The 17,501-nt window shown below is 34.9% G+C and overlaps 1 non-coding gene across 1 annotated transcript; it reads right to left on the reverse strand.

The window, feature by feature from the left end:
- Positions 1–16,654: 16,654 nt before the first annotated feature.
- On the reverse strand, positions 16,655–16,757 carry LOC112208761 (U6 spliceosomal RNA). The gene has a single exon (XR_002943336.1). It is a non-coding gene; the product is annotated as a U6 spliceosomal RNA (small nuclear RNA).
- Between the last annotated feature and the right edge of the window lie 744 nt (positions 16,758–17,501).

A 17,501-nucleotide genomic window follows, 5' to 3' on the forward strand; every position in this document is an offset into this window, starting at 1 on the left:
GGGGATAAAGTAGGCAAGGAGTGCTTTAAGGATTTCTTGCAGCCAGGGCTCTTAACCTGAAGTTCATGGATAACTTGGGGCTACAGTGATAAACTTTATAGGATCTGCAAACCACTGCTAATAGTATGCAAATGTTCCTGCACAACTTCATATATACTCCCTAACTGAAACATAGAAAAACAGCCCCTCAAAAATAATCCTTGGTATGTACCACCAATGTGACTAACTCAAGAAATGAAATACCACAAATGGCAAGAGAATTGTGTAGCCCACTGCATCTTTTACAGAATCAGAGCAAATAGCCAGAAGGTTGAAGCAATGCTGTTGTAACTTCACTTTCCCAACCTTTGTGGACTATGAGTAGGATAGAGTATTAGATAATGTGATCCAGCGATATATTTCAGTGGATGACATAAAGATGACCAAGATTATATTGCCTCCTCCTGGTAGGTGTCCAAAAATATCCCACTATATCACCAAAAGTGATACCCATGAAAAATGTGGAATGAACACTGAAATATAAGGAATGCTAAAGTTCTGGGAGAGCTGAGAATTTTAGGGTAAAATAAATTAGGTATGTTAGGAGCAGAATATGTCATCAGAGAATAGATTGGAGTGGGTAATGGTATCATGGTCATTATGATAGCCATTTATTAAATGTTAGATTTTTTCATGTCCCAGAAGATGTAGGTTTATTTCCAAAAGCCAACTCTACTTCTGTAGTGTACCCTCTGGTAGGCTCAAAGTTTATTATCTGCCCCATCATATTTTCTTCTTTCCTCACTGTTGGATTCTCTTTTCATTTTTGTGAACCTCTTACATTGTAAGTTCCACAAAATATATTTATTTCAGCATCTCCTGTATATATATATAATTTTCCTATATACAAACATCTGTGCTGAAAAGAGAATAAGAGAAAAAGAAGCTTCTGAGCTATATGTCACTAGATATCTCTTTTCTGCAGAGATTTGAAACCTACAAATCTCTTTTGTATTTTTTCATTGTCCCTACTAAATGCATGCGATTTATAGTGAAATTTGCAGAGGTGAATTGGCATCACAGAATACAGTGAACTGTAAATGCCATGGTTTTATTATAAGCAGGATAAGTGATGTTTGCTATTTTGGCAAAATTTTCTTCATTTCTATTCTGGAAAGATAATAGTTGTCAGTTACTTGGAACACATTTTCTTGTTAGTGGATTCTACTTAAAATTTATATTGAATTTCTGAAGAGGAAAGATGCAGATTTCACTGGCTTGAGACTAAGTGTGCAGAGAAAGTACAGAAATGCCAACTCTTGATGATTGCCAATTGTGGATGATTGCCAATTCTGAGAGGCCATTGATTGTGCTTTCTCTAGATTTGGCATCATTTTTTTCTAAAGATGAGATTCTACAGGCCATAGGGATTACTGTAAAAGGAGTTTACTGTTTTACCTGTAGATGCAAAAAGGAAGAGAATTATCTAAGTTATCAAGCTGAGAATAGTCTTTTAAACAACTATGTTAGTTTATGCACGCACTTCCTATTGCTGTAATTAGAGGTGAGAATCATCTCCTTAAAAATGAGCTTGTTCAACCCCATAATCACTAGTGTCCTTGAAAGATAAAAAGAAAATGCAATAATACATGATCACAGTTGAGTTTTTTGGAATTTGTCATGTTTTGAAGTTAACTGTGTGAGAATTAAAATTTATATAGGAGGTTAAAGTTCAACCTTAGTTAAAATATAAACATTTCTCTCTTTGACAGATTTAAAAATAAATAGGCAGGTTATACATATAAAATAAAAAAAACCTTATACATGTAATAGAGCACCTGAGCTATTATGGATGATAAGACAAACTTTGTGGTTTTATTACACTTAATAAAAGTAGCTGATTATAGTTTGATGCATGTTTCTAAATTAGTGATGAAGGAATTCAATTAGTGCAAAGGTTTCAATTATATGACTTTGAATTTCATATATTCCAAGTTTTAATTAGATTCAAGTCTGTTGATGTTTTTAAAATGACAGATCCCTTAGTTCAAATCTGTAGGGTTATAGAAATTCTAACATCAAATAAGTGAACTTCATCCTAGGCCTGATGAAAGAGAAATAACAATTATTAAATCCCCAAATGATACTAAACTGGGTAATCTTAGCTCTTTATCAAGCATACTGACATTTATGATAGGAAATGAATAGCTGACTGGGCCCTTGCTACATTGGAAAAGAAAAGGTTTTGGTTTGAATCATTTAGGTCCAATGTATTGTGCTTTTAAAATGTATCACCAATTAAAATGTCCTCTATTGCTTGAAAACTGCTAGAGGCATTTCATCTTAATGTCCATATAGTTTCTAGTAAACTGTGTTCATTTAGTCAAAGTCTAGGAGAAGTGAATGTGTTTTGCTCGTTGCTTATTTTATACTCTTTTCTCAACAGATCTGATTTCTATATTGAAATAGTACACATGCCTTGTCGAGATTTTAAGCCTCATTTTATATCTGGTGTGCCCAGTCATTGTGCAGGCTTTCTATACCTTTGTTTCCTCTTCTTTCTCTCCCTTCTTCCTTCTTTCCTTCCTTTCTTTTCAGTTTAAATCAGATGAACACAATGGATGCATGCTTTGTTTCTATGGTTATTTGTAATATTAGGTCTGAGACTTGGTTTTTAGAGCCAAAATTTTTGTGAACATTTTTACAATGATAAAACTCTAAACATTGACTCACTTTCATAGGCTTCTTAGCCAGGGCAACAATCTATCAGAATAAGATGTTGAGATAGAAATGGGATGATTGTTGCAGATGACTTCTTTATTCCCCCTATTAAAAGCAGAACATATTTGATTCATTACTTTTTAATTTATATATTTATTTATTTTGAGACAGGGTCTCAATCTGTCACCCAGGCTGGAACAGAGTGGTATGATCATAGCTCATTGCAGCCTCCAACCTCGATCCTCCCATCTCAGATGATCCTCTCACCTCAGCCTCTCATGTAGCTGGGACTACAGGCATGTGCCACCACATCCAGCTAATTGTTTTATTTTTTTAATTTTTGTAGGGACGTCACCTTGCTGTGTTGCACAGGCTAGTCTCGAACTTCTGGCCTCAAGCAATCTTCCCTCCTTGGCCACCCAAAATGTTGGGATTGCAGACATGAGTCACTGTGCCCAACCTGATTCATTACCTTTTTAAATGATGCAATCCTATACTATTTAATTTGTTAAATGTGTTAAAAATAATTCAGAATAATCTAAATATTCAGTTGTAATATTTACTCACAAAAGATAGATGGGGGATTTTTGAAAAGCTGAAAGTTTTGCAGGTGACATAAACAAGCCCTAATGCAATGAGAGATAGTTGTTGTTGGTGGACAGCAATCAAGCCTAATACTTAGCACTTTCACTTCCTCGAAGACCTGATGTTTCCCTCCTTGCTTTTTAACCTTCAAGCATATGACTTCTTTGTTCTCCTCAATCTTTCCTTAGGATCTTCATCAACAATTCTTTCTGCATGGAATGTTCTTCCCAAGAATATCCAGTGTTAACTTCCTCCCCTCCTTCTGTCCTGCCCTTAACCACCTACCCTGACCATCTGTTTAGCACTAAAACATGTATTTCCACACCAGCCACAACTCCTGTTTTCCTTCACTCTGGTTGACTTTTTCTTTGATCTATTGTGCTTATCATTTTAAACACTAGATGATATATTTACTATATTTATCACATATTTCTAAACTTCCATGCTAAAGGGTAACCCCCATAAGGACAGGAATATTTGTCTGTAGTGTTCCCTGATATATTTTAATCACCTAGGACAGTGTCTGGGACACAGTAGGAGCTAAATAAATATTTGTTCAATAAATGAATCATTTTATATGACAGATTTGATCTTTTAGATTTACTATAATTGCAAAGCCATGAAATAAAAGGTACCAAAATATTCTTTATCTTTAAAAGGTAGGTTTAAAGCACAGGCTTCAGCAAATGGGACAAAATAATTACTGAGAACTACAGAGTAGTAAGCAAAAATATGATGTGATAGCTCATTTTGCATTGTTAGCCCCAACTCACACAAAGATTCAGAATACTTGTTTCATCTTTTAGAAAGAATACTATTATAGAGTTGTATTTATTGAAATAAAAACATTCTAACATTTCAACACCAGTACAAGCATAGATCATAGAAAATTTTTGGAGTAGAAGCAGGTATGCTGTGAAAGTTTTGTAATTATATACATCTGAAATACATGGTACATTGTGAGTCTTTAAAGACTAATGGAAATGTTTCACCCAGAGTAAAAAATAACTTTTGTTTTCTATATTGTGGTGTTTTTCTTCTAAATTATAAATGCTATTATAAAACAAAACTTAAAAAATTTAATCTTACAGCTGTAAAACTATCTTATCTCTTTTACATTGTGTCCCAGTTTGTTTTTTAACTAATTATTTATTTTTATTTTTAGTACGTTTTTGGGGAACAGGTGGTGTTTGGTTACTGTCTCCTAGTTTATATTCAAATGAAATCTGAAAAAAAATTGGTTAACTTTTACCCTGAAAAATAAAGTAAGTTTATAGATTGATATCTTTTGAGACATAGCCATTTTCACATAAACATACAATTAATAAGTATTGACTCAATTAATGCACCTTTTACAGGCACTACATTTGCTGATTAAGAAAAGGATACTAAATAGCTATTGACTGAGAGGAAATGTTCAACAGCAGTCTCAAATTCACCTTATGAAGGAAAGAAATTATTTTCTTTGAAGAGTGGGAGAGATTTAATTAAAAATGAAATAAGGAAAAGGTTACTCTCTAATAAAATTTAAATGGTTAAAAAATAAGTACAAAGAAGTCCATGACACTATTTTTTTTTTCAAATTCACACTTCATTTGCATCATACAAAGCAGATATGTCATGTACTCCCCCAAAGTGGATAACGGAAGTATGTGTATAATATAAAAGAACATCTGTTAGTACGTCTCTCCTGAAAAAATGGGAAGGGCAAAAGCTTACTTCTTTCAGAATTAATTTGATAATGAGAGCTCTCTCTGAAACCTCAGATGGCTCAACACAGAAGAGTACAGAATGGCAAAGCATAGAGGGAATTTCAATGTAAATTAATAGGTTGATGGTAATAAGAAGGTGCAGAACAAATTCCTCCTTCAATAATTGTTAATATAATCATAACGTAGTAAGACAATATGGGAACACATACAAACAAACAAAAGGACTTGTTCATTTATTATTAGTTATATCAGGTATGAGACATAGTGGTAAACTGGAGGATGAGAGAAAGCTCAGTTGTTTTCTTTTCATCATCCTTCTGCTGAGGGAATTGCTCTATTTCCAAAAATGAGTTCTTAAAAAAAGAAAACTACAGCATGTACTTTGAAATCAGGTGCAATTATACTATTAGCAATTGAAACCTTCTCCAAATTAGGAAAGGCTTAATTTAAACTTCTTAAGTCGAAGGGAATTGGATTGATTGTTTGCTAGTAACTAGTCTGCATTTACTGAGATGGTCAATTCTTCATTCCTGTAAACCTAATCTCCAATTCAGCATCATCAGGGAACATCTGTAGAAAGTTTCTGGCTTAAAATTATTTTGGGGTCTAATTTAAATAAGGCCTAATGAGAATCGAAAAATTGCACTGAGTTCCCTAGTATGGTGATTGGAATTCAGGTAGTTTCATTGACAGAGATTTTTTTTTCATAAATATTCTTTATTGTCATATATAATTATCTCAAAGTAGCTAACAAATGTCATTTCAGGACAATGGCGGGCAATAAGTAGAGGGAATGAAAACAGCATGTTTTTACATCGTGGGTTGTTATTTATTCATAAGCTGTTCAAAGTCCCACTTTTCAACTAATTGTAAAGAAAAAAGTACCCATAAAAGTCACATTAAGATATCAGTGACTAATATTGTATTTAAAATTTTGTATTATCTTTTCGAAGTTTTTTTTGCCTATCTTCAAACAGGATGCCAGGCAGTGGATATATTTTTATTTAAACAAAATGACTCTAGATAGAAGAAGAAATAGGAAACACATTTGGATGAATGCTGTCTTTCAAATACTATCCCACAGAACAATTTCTGTTATGCCTATAAGGAGTGTCTTGCCTGCAGGTTAAAATTAAACTTCTCAGTGGCTTCTGGCTCTGGATAATATAGCGTAAGAACACTCCACCCTGTCTGTCCTATTAAAAGCAACCACAAAACCTGGGGAACAGGTGCTATGGTTTGAATGTTTGTCCTTTCCAAAACTTATGGTGAGATTTGGTTGTCACTGTGGTGGGGAGAGAAGGTCAGACCTTTGGGAGGTAGTAGGTTGAGATGGGATTAATGCCATTGTGAAAGGGCAAATTTGGCCCCCTTTTGCTCTTTGCCCTTCCACCCTTTGCCATGTGATGATGCTGCGAGAAGACCCCCACCAGATGCCAGCAACTTGATCTTAAAACTTACCAGCCTCCAGAACAGAGAAAAAATAAATTTCTCTTCATTATATATTACCCAATATCAGGTATTCTGTTATAGCAGCACAAAATAGACTAAGACAACGGGTTTGAACCAGCTACTTGAGGACTCTAAAAAGTAAATATATGGACAATAGCCAACAGGTGGAGGCAATCCAAATGTTCTTTGATGATGAATGAATATATAAAATATGGAACATACATGCAAGGAATATAATTAGGACACGACCAACAACATGGATGAACCTTGAGGACATTATGCTAAGTGAAACCAACCAGTCACAAAAAGACTAATATGAATAATTCCACTTATATGAGATACCTAAAAAATTGTGCTCCAAAGAATTAAGGAAACCCATGACTAACAGAAATTGTCAAGTTTGCAGGATGGCATATAAGAAGAAAAGAAACAACTTGCTGAAAAGCTGAAACTCCCTTCACTTCTATGATAACAAAATTGGCTGAAATTTATTGGAGCCAATATAGCTCACCAGAGTTTGCATTGAATGAACTTGCTGACATCACAGACTGAATTTCCACTACATGTTTCATACTGACTCTCTCAAATTTTCACATGGGACCCATGTATGGCTAAGGACTTTCCAGACCTTCCCTTTCCTTCCATAAATCACCTGCTAATCCCAGAATTCACCACCTAAACTTTTTTCTAATAAATGGACTGCCTTAAAGTCAGCACAGGAACACAGACTTGGTCAGGACTCCTGTCTCCTTGTTGGTCATCCTGCAATAAAATGCTTTTCCTTTCCTCAAAACCCAGTGCCATAATGTTGGTTTCTAGCACATTGGGCAGTGAGCCTTTTTTGCTTGGTAACACCTAGAGTAGTCACGCTCTTAGGGACAGAAAGTAGAAGGGTAGTTGCCAGGGGGTGGGAAGAAGGAAGAATGGCAAGTTGTTTAATGGGTATAGCACTTCAGTTTTGCAAGATGAAAAGAGTTCTGGAGATGGATGGTGGTGGTGGTGGTTGCACAACAATGTTAATGTACTTAATACTACTGAATTTTTTTACTTAAAATGTTTAAGATGGTATTACGGACTGAATTGTGTCCCCCCTCCCAAGTTCATATATTGAAATTCTAACCCCTATTACCTTAGAATGTGACTGTATTTGGAGTTAAGAACTTTGAAGAGGTAATTAAGTTTAAATAAGATCATAAAGGTGGAACTTATAAGAAGGAGGAAGAGACAGCAGGGATGTGCACATAGATAAAAGGCTATGTGGGGAAATAACAAAGAGATGTCTGCTTTCAACAAAGCAGGGAGGCCTCAGGAGAAACTAGACCCACTGTCACCTTGAGCTTTCACTTCCAGCCTTCAGAACTTGAGAAAATAAATTGCTGCTATTGAAGCCAGCTGGTCTGAGGAATTTTTTGATGGCAGCTGTAGCAGGCAAACAGGAATGCTACATTGTATATTAAGTTTATTTTACTACAATTAAAAAATATAAATAGTACCGGGTGGACTGAGAAAGAAGACTTAGGATGTATGGCGAGGTTACCATTTTTCCCCCTCTGGTTTTCCGTTCACCTCAACTCAGTGAAACTCAACATAAAATCGACATTGATGTAGACAGAGAAAGGTCCAGGAGAAGTTCCCACTACTCAGGTCCCAGACTGACTGCTTGGTGAGGCACACATGAGGCAGATTCAAATAGCACAGCAGAGTCTTGGAAAACATAACAGCTCCTGGAACCACATTCTACAGAGGGCTCATTGGAACTTGCAGGATGAGGCCAGCCCAGTGGATTACTTGCCAAAACAAAAATATACACATTTTCCCTCAGATTTACACAATATCCCCAGAGTTCCATAATGTAATATTCAAAATGTCTAGAATATAATTCAGTATTATGTGCCATATAAAGAACACAAACAAATTTCAATTCACTTGGAAAAAGTAAATAAATGTGTTAATCGTAACATAATACATTGTTGGAATTAACCTGATGAAGACTTCAAAGCAGCTACTATAAAAATGCTCTAACAAGTTAAGGATGAAGAGTTTTAAAACAAATGGAAAGAGAAAGTTTCAGCAAGGAAATATAAGATATAAAGAAGAACCAAATAGAAATTTTAGAACTAAAAACATATAATAACAACAAATTCACTAGATAGAGTCAATAACAGAATATAAATGATGGAGAAAAAAGTCATTGAACCTTAAGATAGATCAGTAGAAATGATTCAACTTGAATAACAAAGAGAAAGACATACGATTTTTTTTTTTGAACTGAGCCTCACTCACAGACCTATGGAACAATATCAAAGAGTCTAATGTACATGCCATTGCAGTTGCAGAAGGAGATTAAAAAGCATGTGGTGTGGGAAAAAAACTGAAGTAATAATAAGACTAAAAACTTCACAAATTTGGTGACATAAATCTTTCAGAAGCTCAAGCAACCGTCAAACATGATAACTCTTCTAAGTCCTCTTTTAAACACATCAAAATCAAACTATTTAAAACTATATATATATGTATATATATATACAAATTATCAACATCAGGAAAAAGAAAATATCCCTACAGACATAAAAAATGATAATAAAATATATATATACACACACACATATATATATAATTGAGAGCAAAGAGAGATACATGACATTTTACAGCAGAACAATTTGAATGACTGTTGAGTTATCATAAAAAAAACTCTGGAGGCATAACATTTTAAAAGAAATAATAGAAATTTGTTTCTCACAGTTCTGGAGGCTGGGAACTTTAAGACCAAGGTGATAGCTGGTGACAGCCTGGTCTCTCTGCTTCCAAGGTAGTGCCCTGCTGCAGCGTCTGGAGAGGACAAATGCTGAGGTACGGTATTTCTAAGATGATGAAAGGAAAGAACAGTCAAGTCAAAATTCTATATCCAGCAAAAATATCCTTCAGTAATGAAGTCGAAATACACAGATAATGCTCTAGACGTACTGAAGGATGCAAATATCCTTCAGTGATGAAGGTGAAATACAGATGAAGGAAAACTAAGAGAACTTCTTATCAGAAGGTCTGCTCTAAAAAAATCTGCCAAAGGAAATGTGTTGACCAAAGTGAGGTGATACAACACTGAAGAAAGAGCAGCAGACATGGTATCTGGGAAAATATATAATTATATTGTTATTTGGTTCTTTAAAATGTATTTGACAATTTAAAGCAAAAATATAATATTTTTGGATATTGTTAGTGTTTGTAGATAAAATATATAACATGACTATACAACTGGAAGTGGTCAAATATTTTTTGCAAGGGGACTGTGAAAAGTTAAGCAACCACTGTATAGTCAAAAACTAAAATATGTAAATTAAGATGACATGCAAATATATGTTCAAATAACCCAGAAGATGGCAGGAAAGGGAAAATAAGGACACAAAAACAGAGAAAAAACAAATAATAGTAGAGCTATATTCAAACATATCAATAATTACATAATATATAAATGTTCTAAACACAACAATTAAGAGAGAAAGTCTCAAAATGTATATGAAGCATGATTTAGCTATATTTTTTCCAAAATAAATTAATTTTAAATATAGTCATATAAGTTAATTAAAAGTAAAAGAATAGGAAAAGATACACCATGCAAACAACCATCAAAGAAAGCTTGAGTGACTAGGTAGACTTTCTAAAAAGATTAGAGCAAGGAAAATTTGCAGGGATAATTATAAAGTTCAGTTCACCAAGGAGATATAACACCCTAAATGTGTACAAAGTAAACAATGAGAAATTAAAATATAAGGAAAAACTGACAAAGCTGAAAGCTGGGACAGATAAACCACAGACATCTTTAAAAAATTCAACCCTTCTATCTTAGTGATTAATAAAGCTAAGAAGCAGAAGATCACAAAGTTAAAGAACAACTGAAAAACACCATCAACCAATTGGATCTAACCGATATGTCTAATTGGTATCATCAGCAGAATACACATTTTTTCCAATGTACACAGAACATTCATCAAGAGAGACCTAACTGTGAGTCATAAAACACATCTTAACAAATTTAAAAGAATTAACATCGTACAAAGTGTGTGTTTTGATCATAACAGCATTGGAAGAGTAATCATTCACAGAAAGAAAACAGGAAAATCTTGAAACATTTGGATATGAAACAATCCATTTTCAAATAATCTATTGGTAGAACAGGAAGTCTCCAGGGAATAGAAAACATTTTGATTTGAATGAAAATTAAAATACAAGATATTAAGATTTGTGTGATGCAGTTACTACAGTTGTTAGATGGAATTTATAGCATGAGATACTTAAATTCAAAAGAAAGTGTCAACACTCTAAAATTCTACCATAATAAACCAGAAAAGAAAAAGTAAAATGAAGCAAAGCAAGCAAAAATTAATGAAATTAAAAATAATGAAAAATAAAGAATGCTCAATGAGACCAAAATCTGAGTCTTTGAAAAGATCAGTAAAATTAATAAATCTCTGTCAAGATTGATAAAAAGAGAAAGGACATAAATTATCAATATCAGGAAAAAGAAAATATCCCTATAAAAATAAAAAAATGATAATAAAGTGATATACCAACAACTCTATGAACATAAATTTGCCATCTTAGATAAAATGAACCAATTCCTTAAAAACTACGAACTACCAAAATTTAACCAAAATGAAATAGTTAATCTAAATACTCTCATACGTATTAAAGGAATTAAATTTGTTGCTAACAACCTTTAACAAAAGAAATTTCTAGGCACAAACATTTTCACTGATGAGATCGACCAAATGTTTCATGAAGAAATAACAACAATTCTACACAATCTCTTCCAGGAAATAGACCATGCAGATTACATTCAATTTGTGTTCTGAGGCCAGCATTATCCTGATTCCTAAATCAGATAAAGGCAGTATGAATTAAGAAAACTACAGTTCAATATTAATCATGAGCATGGATGCAAAAATCCCCAATAAATACTAGCAAATGGAATCCAGTAATCTATAAAAAGAATAATACACACAATATATATTGTGTATAACGTACACAACACACAGCCAAGTGAGAATTATCGTAGAATTATAAGGCTTTAAAAAATTAGAACATTAACCAATAAAATGCACCATATTTTAACAGTAGAAAGAAGAAAACTACATAATCAACCCAAGTGATGCAGAAAAAGCATTTGACAAAATTCAACATCCAGTCATAATAAAAACTCTTCACAAACTAGGAATAGAAGAAAATATCTGTTGTATAAGGCCTGTCTTAGTCGGTTTTGTGTTGCTTATAATAATACCTGAAACTGGGCAATTTATAGATAAAAGGAATTTATTTGTTTTGTGATTGAGGCTGAGAGGTCCCAGGTTGACAAGACACATCTGGTGAGAGCCGTCTTCCTGGTGGGGACTCTCTGCGGTGTCCCAAGTTGGCACCAGTCATCAGAGGGCAAGGGAGCTGAGCATACGAACATGCTGGATTTTCTTATAAAGTAACTGGTTTCCCTTCCAAATTAACCCATTAATCCATTAATGCATGAATGGATCAATCTGTTCATAAGCACAGAGTCCTCATGATCCAATCACTTCTTAAAAGCCCTACCTCTCATTAGTGCCACATTGGGGATTAAATTTCAACATGTGTTTTAAAGGAAATAAATATTCAAACTACAGCAAAGCCTAAAGTTAAGGCACAGTACTATGTGCTGCCTTGTCATCTGGTGAGACTGGAAGGGCCTTGAATGTTATAACCACAAACTTCTCTTTCTTTTTTGTCCCCAGAGACAAAGTCCTCTGGCCAGAAAACGCTTCTTATCAAGGGGCTCAGGTGAAGTTCTTGCTTACCCTGGTTTCTGCCAATCTCTCTGCTCTGTTGTCTTCACATTGATGTCATCCTGTCATTTACCCATGTGATCGCAAGATGTTTGTCACAGGTCTCATAAATTCAATTTTTGGTCACAAACTCATATTGCATGAGTTACCCAATCTCAAGGTAAAACCAACCAGACACTGTTTTTGACTCTGCACCAACACCTTCTCTGTGTTCCCTGATAATTAGAAAACATGAAGTCTTTGGTTAGCTCTTTAATGCAAGGAAGAAACAGCTGATCTGTATCAAGGTATTAAGCCTATTCTAAATCTAACTCCTTCCTCTGCACTTTTCAGTTGCATAAACCAAAAAATGCCCTTAATCAATAAACCAATATGCCAATATGAGTTGGTTTTCTATACTAAATAACAGTATCATACCTGGTACAGAAGGAAAAGTAAGCTTTTTTGTAGCCTGAATGTAGCCACCCAAAGATATCTATGCCCTAATCTCTAGAACCTGTGTATAGGTTAGGCTACATGGCAAAGGAAAATTAAGATTGCAGATGGAATTAAGGTTGCTAATCAGATGACCTTAAATTAGAGAGATTATCCTAGATTATTAGGGTGGGCCCAGAGTAATCACAAACACCCTTAAAATTGGAAGAGTGCAGAAGAAGCAGAATTAGTGCCAAATTTATACAATTTGAGAAAATTTTGATCCACCATTTCTAGCTTTAAAGATGAAAGACTGAGGCAAAGTGCTAAAAAATGTGGCAATCTCCAGGATCTGGAAAAGGTACAGAAGGGGTTCTTCTCTGAGGCCTCCAGAAGGACCACAGCCTTAGTGACATCTTCATTTTACCCCACTGAGACACATTTTGGACTTTTGGTCTCCAAAATTTAAGATAATAAATTTGAGTTGTTTTAAGCCACCAGGTTTGCAGTGAATTGTTATAGCAGCCATAGGAAACTAAAAGACAAGTGAGTCTCTCAGTTCCTATGGAAAGCCTTTCATCACATTCGGAGTCAGGTTACACGCTCCTCAGAAATCCTCCCACTGCCCCTTGTCCAGAGCACTTTTATAATCTCTAAAGACATCAGCATGTATTTCTTACAAACAAGGAAATTTCTTACACCATCACAGACACTTACAAAAATCTGATAATTAATATTGACACAATACTTCAATCTATAGTCCTTATTCAAATTTTATCATCTCATTAGTGTCTTTGACATCATTTTTTTGTCCTGGTCAAGGGATCAATGCAGGATCACACAGTGCATTTAGTTTTCATGCCTCTTTAGTCTTTTTCTGACGTATTTCCTCAGTCCTTCGTCTTTCTTGTTAATGACATTTTTGAAGAGTACAGGCCAATTATTTTGCAGAAAGCGCTTCAATATTTGTATCTGATTTTTTTAATGGTTAGATTCAGGTCATGCATTTTTGGCAGGAATATCACAAAAGTGTCCTCAGTGCATCATATTAGTAGGTATATGATGCCAATTTCTCCTGTTACTGATAATATTAACTTTGGTCACCTGTTTAAGGTGGCAGTTTTCTGCCAGTTCTCTCCACTAAAAAGTTATTAATTCCCTCCTTATATTTAACAAATGTCTTGTAAGGAGATACTTTTAGACCTTTGCCCATTAGTTTTAGCATATATTTATGATCCCTGCCTTAAAATTATTACTATATCACACCTGTAATCCCAGCACTTTGGGAGGCTGAGGTGGGCGGATCACCTGAGGTCAGGAGTTCGAGATCAGCCTGGCCAACATGGTGAAACCCCTCTCTACTAAAAATACAAAAATTAGCCAAGCCTGGTGGTGTGTGCCTGTAATCCCAGCTACTCAGGAGGCCGAAGCAGGAGAATCACTTGAACCCCAGAGGTGGAGGTTGCAGTGAGCTGAGATTGTGCCATTGCACTCCAGCCTGGGCAACAGAGTGAGACTCTGTCTCAAAAAAAATATATATATATATTACTATACTGATTGCCTACTATTGTTTTCTCATTCCACCATTACTTCTGTATTTATTATTATAATTATCTTTTAAGAAAAAGCTTATTGCATTATTATTTAAATCAATATGGACTTATGGATTTTTATTTTATTCTATGGATTATAATTCATTACTATGACCACGTATTTTGTTGTTCAATTTTCTCAGATTTGGTCCATGGTAGTCCTTTCAAACTGACTTCAGTGTTGTTCTGATATGTCCCCATGATTCACTGAACACTTTCCTACATCCGGTGCAAAATATTGTATGCTCATCTTATACTTTCCATGTCGTAGTTCTTTTTTTGTTTTGTTTTTAATTATACTTTAGGTTCTGGGACACATGAGCAGAACGTGCAGGTTTGTTACATAGGTATACATGTGCCATGGTGGTTTGCTGCACCCATCAACCTGTCATCCACTTAGTTATTTCTTCTAATGCTATCCCTCCCCTAGCCCCCTACCCCGTGACAGGCCCCGGTGTGTGATGTTCTCCTCCTCGTGTCTATGTGTTCTCAGTGTTCGGCACCCACTTATGAGTGAGAAAATGCGGTGTTTGGTTTTCTGTTCTTGTGTTAGTTTGCTGAGAATGATGGTTTCCGGCTTCATCCTTCTGAAATCAGCCATTTTATCAAGGACACCCACTACATTTTATTAGTGAGGATATTTAGAAACCAAGATATGAATGCTAGGTGTCCTTTTTTAATAGTTTCATTGCTTCCAGGTCTTTTCAGTAAACACACTGTATTAGTCCATTCTTACACAGCTATAACAAAGTACCTGAGACTGGGCCATTTATATGAAGAAAAGAGGTTTAATAGACTCACAGTTCTGCAGGCTTACAGGAAGCATGACTGGAAGGCCTCAGGAAACCTACAATCATGGCAGAAGGCAAAAGGGAAGCAAGCATGTCTTTACCACAGCAGAGCAGGAGAGAGAGTGAGAGAGAGAGAGAGAGAGAACAAGCGGCGAATTGTCAGGTTACACACTTTTAAACCATCAGATTTTGTAAAAACTCACCCACTATCAGGATAACAGCATGGAAGAAACTGCCCCCCGATCCAATCACCTCCAACAAGATCCCTCCCTCAACACATGGGGATTACAATTTGAGATGAGATTTGCGTGGGGACACAGAGCCAAATCATATCACAAACCTAGCAAATAGAGAAGAGAGTTAAAGTCTTCAACTATAATTGTGAATTTGTCTACTTTTCCTTTTAATATTTCATCAATATTTATTTTGTGTATTTTGAAACTCTGCTGTTGTGTACATATCCATTTAGGATTGTTATGTTTCTTTGGTAATTTGACATAGTTCTCATCATAGAATGTCCATCCTTATCTCTGGTAATATTTTTGTGCTGAAGTCAACTTTGATATTAATATAGCCATTCTAACTTTTTTTACTTTCTGTTTTAAAATTGCTTTATTGAGATGTAATTCACATATCATATAGCTCAGTCAAAGTACTTTTTCCTTAAATTTAAAGGGTTGTAAAACCATCACCACTACCTACTTTTGAACATTTTGTTCCCCCAGAAGAAACTGTTTACCTATTAGTAGTCAGTTTCATTCCCTGCCCCGAGGATTACACAACACGAATCTATCTTTCCGTTTCTATAAACTTGCTTATTTGGGACATTTCATATAATTGGAATAATGAAATACATGGTCTTTTGTGACTGGTTTCTTTTACTTAACATAATGTGCTCAAGATTCATCCATGCTGTAGTATGTATCAATACTCACTCATTTTCATGGCTGAATAATATTTCATTACATGATATGTTTGCTTCCTATTGCTGCTTTAACAAGTTCCTACAAGTGGCTTGAAACAGCTGATTTATTAGCTTACAGGTCTATAGGTTACAAGTCCAATACAGATTTCACTTGGCTAAAATGAAGGTCTTGGCAGGGCATTAATGCCTCCTGAAAGGAATGCAGCCCTGCCCACACCTTGATTTTAGCCAAGTGAAATCTGTATTAGACCTGTAACCTACAGAACTGTAAGCTAATAAATACGTTATTTCAAACCACCTATAGTAACAAAGTTCCTCAATTTTCCCCTCTCCTAGAGGCTGCCCATATTTCCTGGTTCATGGCTCTCTACCTCCATCATCAAAGCCAACAGTAACAGGTACTTCTTCTTACATTGAATCAGTTTGACTGACTCTTCCACCTCTTTCTTCCAATTTTAAAGACCCCTTTCTTTTTCTTTTAGATTAGGGTGTGGATAGTAAATGTATTTTCAACATTTTACCTTTAATTTAATATTTATATGAAAACAGTTTTCTTGTGCATAGCATAAGATTGCATCTTGTATTATCTATCCATATATGTGTGTTTGTACATATATATTCACAGCCATTTTAATATTATCTTCTATAGTAATGTTTCTCTTGAAAGCCAAGTTTCGGAAAGTGAGAATACTTCCTGAATTTCCATGTCATCCTTGCTCAGAGGCCATGCAAATCTTCTCTGTAATGTTCTGACTTTAGTATACATACTGCCAAAGTGATTGTTCTGTAAAAATGTTTTGACTTGCTAATATCCTTACTAAATTAAGAACCTTGTGAGGAGAGGGAAAATGTTAATTCATTTACAATTGCCTGTCTTAACCGTGTAGACAATAAATATTTGTTGAATATTTAATGTGTTAATTAATGTATTTGTGTATTAAAGCAGCTTCATAGAATTTCACTGTATAAATTTCATTTGGCGAGCTTAATTCGTGGTTGTTCATTAGTTCTCAATTATTTTGTGCCGAGGCTCACCTGAGAGTATCAGTGACACATTCGAAGGGGACTGAACTGTACCCACTATTTTTGCGCAAGGTGCTTGCTAACCTTTTATTTTCATCTTTTATTTGAGTACAACTATTTCCCAATCCTCTAATCACTGCCTTCTTTCTCCTAAGTCAAAGTTCTTTTTGGTCAGCCTTTCTCAAGGCTGGCCTGATATAATGCTCACGTGCTATTATACTATTTAACTCTACATGATATCCACATTTTGATCAACTAAACATTCCATTTAACAGATGTGTCAGTTTAAGACAGCTCTTCAGCTGTAGCAGAAGTGAATTTCGCACATGATTGATAATGTTGGCACACAAATAAAGATGCTACAAGTTAATTGGTGTGCCATGGCATTATAAGGCAAGACATAAATGAATTTGTGGAAAAATACACTTAAACATTTTTAGGTATGACAATAATAGCATTTCACAAAGAGCATTTCATAAATGCTAAATCTCCTATATCTT

The sequence above is a fragment of the Pan troglodytes genome, chromosome 2 (genome assembly GCF_028858775.2).
Source record: "Pan troglodytes isolate AG18354 chromosome 2, NHGRI_mPanTro3-v2.0_pri, whole genome shotgun sequence".
NCBI lineage: Eukaryota > Metazoa > Chordata > Mammalia > Primates > Hominidae > Pan > Pan troglodytes.